Source organism: Triticum dicoccoides, chromosome 1B (assembly GCF_002162155.2).
Source record: "Triticum dicoccoides isolate Atlit2015 ecotype Zavitan chromosome 1B, WEW_v2.0, whole genome shotgun sequence".
NCBI classification, from domain to species: Eukaryota; Viridiplantae; Streptophyta; class Magnoliopsida; order Poales; family Poaceae; genus Triticum; species Triticum dicoccoides.
The window spans coordinates 15,992,861-15,998,274 of record NC_041381.1 but is presented as its reverse complement, the minus strand read 5'-3'; the positions used below and the strand labels follow the sequence as shown (position 1 = coordinate 15,998,274).

Below are 5,414 nucleotides of genomic sequence, written 5' to 3'. Positions count from 1 at the left end.
AAGTGTTTGCTCTAACAAGTTGAAATATTATCCCTTACAACTTAAACAACTCTCGTGTTGTTTAATACAGATGGCCTTAAATCCATGACTGGCTTTTGAGTACATGATAGGGGTGTAATGGTGGTAGGTTGCCCCTATGCTATGCAACGACTACAGAGTTATTTAGGCCATCTGTATTATACAGCACGAGAGTTGTTTAAGTCTTGTGTGAAGGTTGTTCCTTTCGGTTGTATTTTGCATTATTCTCCAGCTCACCAAAACTATGACCAAGCAGTTTTCCCCTCCGCTCCAGGCTCTAGCGGCACTGTTCCCATTATGAAGAAATTTTACTAGATATGTTGGGACTCTTGGAAATATATTTGCGGCCATGGCAATTGTAACCTTTGAATAATGTGAGCATATGCTCTGTTTTGTAGAATAGCTTCTTCATTTTGATCCATCAATGGCACCAGATTTTGATGCCCCCCTAGCATTTTTCGTATTGCTTAAACTAACAATGAAGTAATGTGCTCACATGCTTCACACAAGCCCCAATATGGCCCAGCCTGGAGGCTAGCTGTTCATTGCTTATTATTGAGACAAGCCAACTTCCTAGCCGACGGTGCTGTTGAGGCATCCCACATGTTCCCACTTACGCACATGATTATATACTCCCTCCGTTTCTTTTTAGTCTGCATATAAGATTTGGTCAAAGTTAAACTTTGTCAACTTTGACTAAGTTTATAGAAAAATATATCAACATTCACAATATGAAATCAATATTGATAGATGCATCATGAAATTAATTTTCATACCATATAGCTTTAGTATTGTAGATGTTGATATTTTTTTTCAATAAAGTTGGTCAAACTTTACAAAGTTTGACTTTGACCAAATCTTATATGCAGACTAAAAAGAAACGGAGGGAGTATTACGTACTAGTATTATAGGGAACATATAACAGAAGGGCCTGATTAAAGATGGATTTGTGTTTATATGACAGCGCTATTATTGGAACAATATGTATGTCAGAAAAAGCAGTGTATGCATGGTAGGGGCAACCAATACATCGGGTGCTTGATCTACTATTGTTTTTATTAACTGAATTAGTTGGAAATTTTAGTCATTAGTATATTGTTTATGCACCGTGCGATGATGTTCTAGCATGTAGCATCCTACACGTTATCCCACGTTATCTCCTAATTTGAAAATGCATTTCTCTCAGCCTTGGATCCATTCTAGAGTAGCTCAGCCTCGATCCAAGTTGCGTAGCACATGCCTCCCTGCTATTCTGAACTTAATTATTAGGACTTACACCCAGCACAGCATTGAGTCTTGGTCCTCTTCCTTGTATTGAGGCAAACTCAACTTGTGGGCATGCTCTTGTAGCCAAGCAAGTTCCTCCTTTTAGTCCACCAGATTTTGCATCTGCATCTACATGCGCCTAAGCTTCCCACAACTGCCTCTATCCATCACAACCCATCCACAAAAACCAACCAGCAGCCAATGGAGGCCACTGCGCTGAGCGTTGGCAAATCTGTGCTGAATGGAGCTCTTAAAAGGGCAACCTGGTGCATGTAGCTCCCGCTTGCGCAGGGTCCAGAGAAGGGTCCGACCACTTTGGGTCTATAGTACGCAGCCTTTCCCTACATTTCTGTAAGAGGCTGTTTCCAGGACTTGAACCCATGACCTCATGGTCACAAGGCAGCAGCTTTACCACTGCGCCAAGGCTCAGCTACGCCAAATCAGCGCTGGCGGAGGAGGTGGCTCTGCAGCTTGGAGTCCGCCGTGACCAACTCTTCATCACCAATGAGCTTGAGATGATGCAGGCTTTCCTGATGTCTGCCCATGATGAGGGAGACGGCAACATGGTGGTCAAGGTATGGGTGAAGCAAGTCCGCGATGTCGCTTATGACGTCGAGGACACCCTCCAGGAATTTGCCGTGCGCCTCGAGAAGCAATCTTGGTGGCGTATTCGTCGCACACTGCTCGATCGGCGCCGTGTGGCGAAGCAAATGAAGGAGCTCAGAGCCACAGTTGAGGATGTTAGCCAGAGGAACATGCGCTACAATCTCATCAAGGGCCCTGGCTCCAAGGTCTTCATGGCTGCTGAGCAGTCTAGCATTACTTCTGCAGCACTGTTTGGCATTGATGAAGCAAGGCGTGCTGCGAAGCAGGACAAAACAAAATTGGATCTTGTCCAGCTGATCAACAAGAATGAGAGTAACCGGAAGGTGATTGCAGTATGGGGAACAAGTGCTGATCTCGGGCAGATATCCATCATCAGGAAGGCCTACGAGAATCCAGATATTAAAAGAAACTTTCCATGCCGAGCTTGGGTCAGGCTAATGCATCCCTTTTGTTCAAAAGACTTCATTCAGAGTGTGGTTCAGCAATTTCATACAGCCATAGGGGTTAATACTCTGATTGAAGTGGAAAGGAGTACACTTGAATTGACCCAGGAGTTTAATGCATATGTGAATGAGAAGAGGTACCTGATTGTGCTTACTGAGCTATCCACCATTGAGGAGTGGGATCGGGTTCAAAAATGCTTCCCAAGCAACAAGATGGGGAACAGAATCATAGTGTCAACAGCTCAAGCCGAAGTTGCAAGCTTATGTGCAGGGCAAGAAAGCATAGTATCAGATCTCAATCAGTTGTCTGCTGATCAATATATTTATGCTTTCCACGAGAAGGTAACATTTAAAGTTCTACGACCTACTGTTCTTCTTGTTCAACCCTTCCCTGACTAATTATTTTTCGAGTTAATTATGTGAATGCTCATTCGATATACAAGTCTCATTTGACAATAACGACAGAAAAGAGAGGGTAGCATTATGCTTTCCACACCTAAAATTTAAAGCAAATAATACCAGTATATATGTAATGGTTCAAAAAATGTTTCTAGGTTAACCCTTTACGAAGAAAGTGCATATTCCCATTGAAGTAGAAATGTACGGATGTGTAGAGCTGCACATGTTTTAGTTGATTTTTTCCTATGTCGTAATTTCTTCATGGGAGGGGATGTGAAAATTTCAATTAGGGGTTCAGATGGGGAAAATGCATTTCAACTAATTCAATGTATTTGTGCTTTCTTTTCCAACTAATTCAATGAATTTATCCTTTCTTTAGCATTATTTTTCATATTCGTGCATATGGTTCTCAACATGGTTAAACATCGTGTACAGGATTCTCAAGATGGAACAGATTTAACCTGCTCAAACAGGGCAACTGCCACAACTAGTACTGATAACAATGTTATAGTGCCCACTGGCGAGATTTTAGAGGAACCTAAGGATGTTGATGGAAAGTCGAAAGCCAGAAAGAGCTTCATTCGCATGAACACGATGGTGTCTGATTCGGAGGAATCTCAATTTGTTGGCCGAAACAAAGAAAAAGCTAACATTGTCAAATTAATTTCAAATCAACATTCTGGACAATTTCAAGTGATCTCTGTGTGGGGAATGGGTGGTATCGGGAAAAACCACTTTAGTAAGACAGATATACCTGAGTAATGAGCTTAGTGGAATGTTTGAGCAGCGTGCTTGGGTCACATTCTTTCATCCTTTTAATCTTGAAGAGCTTCTTCGGATCTTAATTATGCAATTAGACATGGAATCTTCGCGAAATAAGAGATTACTGTCCATGCTACTTGCAGATTTGGTCAAGGAGTTAAAAAGGGTTTTAAAAAATAAGAGGTTGTTGATTGTTCTTGATGATGTATCATCTACTGTACAATGGGATATGGTAATACAAAGTTTGGATGAAATGGAAAATACAAGCTGTATCATAGTGATCACAAGGGAAGAGAATATTTCTAAACATTGTTCAATGAGACAAGAAAATATATACCAGCTCCAAGGTCTAGAATACAAGGATGCACGTGATCTCTTTACGAGAATGGTACTTATCACAAAGTATTTACTGTGCTTCTTATGTTTGATTCAAAATTTATAATAAGCACAATATCTTTTATTATAGCCTAGGGAAGTAATAGTCTGGCATTATATGAGTGAGGTATGGTGAATGTCGTAGGCCAAATAATTACGTTTCCATCATTTTACCAAGAAGCTATTTTTGTACACTTTTGATCAGCATCTTGCCCTTTGTCTCCCACTTCTGGCCAATCATGGTTGACATGTTTGTAAGGCATAATGGTTATTACTACTTGTACATATATCGTTCCTATTTTAACCGTGTATCCTCTTTATAGCACATATACATAAGTGTAAATTTTTATATGAGCTGCAACCATTCCATAATGTGCACTTAGGTTATTTTTCTTCTATGTGTTACAAATGTTGAATTGTATTTTTCAGACTACCAAGGTTATATGCTTCAAGGTGCATAAATACCCAAACCCATGAAGTAGTACTTTATCCGGTTACAAAAAAGAGCCTTCTACATATTAGTTGCTAGTCAATATTTTATTCTCTTTGGACTGTTAAATATTTGGAGCTTTGTTTTTTACTATCAAGAGAGTTTTTCTTTCAGGTGCAGAAAGATCCCAACCCATGAAGTAGACGAAATACATATCCGATAATCCAAATAAAACACTCAAATCTTTGGCATAACAGTTGTTGTATTTTAAAAAAATTCCTATTTTTTTACAACATATATTGGAAGATATTTTTTTCATAAAAACCTGCAGGTGTTCATTACATAATTTCATTTTGCTAATATTTCTTTGTATTTCAAAAGTTTAGAATTTGTATTTTTTTTAACTACCGGGAATATATGCTTTATGGTATTGGCAAATCTGAATCCATTAAGTAGTAAAAATATGTTTCCTGTTTATTCCGCTTGTAGTTCGATATAGTTCGGTTTTTGTCAACATATGACGCAAATATTTAATAGTCAGAACATTCACTTTGGGAAGTTGTTTCATGCCTGGTTTAACTTTCATAGTACTAAATAACTTGCTCATATGGATTTCAGGTACTTAAGGAGTTTGTTGATTTGGATCAGCAATATCCCGAGCTAGTTGAGCAAGCACAACTCATCCTCAAGAAGTCCAACCGACTCCCCCTTGCATTAGTCACCATTGGTGACTTCTTGGCAAACAAACCAAAAACCGCTTTGGAATGGAGGAACCTTAATGCTCATATAAGTGCTGAGCTGGTGGAGATGGATTCAGAGTTTGAGACCAGCACCAGTAGTGATAACAACACAACAGTGCTCAGCGGCGAGGTATTAAATGATGAATCCAAGTTGCGGCTGCTTTGGAGGAATCCCGTGTTGTTGGGCGAGTGGGAGAAAAAGCTGAGATTATCAAACTAATTTTAAATAAAGATGCCCAACAATTTCAGGTGATCTCCGTGTGGGGAATGGGTGGTCTTGGAAAAACAACTCTAGTGAAAGATATCTACGAAAACCAAGCGCTCAGTGCCAAGTTTGAGAAGCATGCTTGTGTCACAGTTATGCGTCCTTTCACG

At 39.8% G+C, this 5,414-nt stretch overlaps 1 pseudogene; it reads left to right on the top strand.

The window, feature by feature from the left end:
* Nucleotides 1–1,485: 1,485 nt before the first annotated feature.
* On the top strand, nt 1,486–5,259 carry LOC119349996 (annotated as a pseudogene).
* Nucleotides 5,260–5,414: the final 155 nt, after the last annotated feature.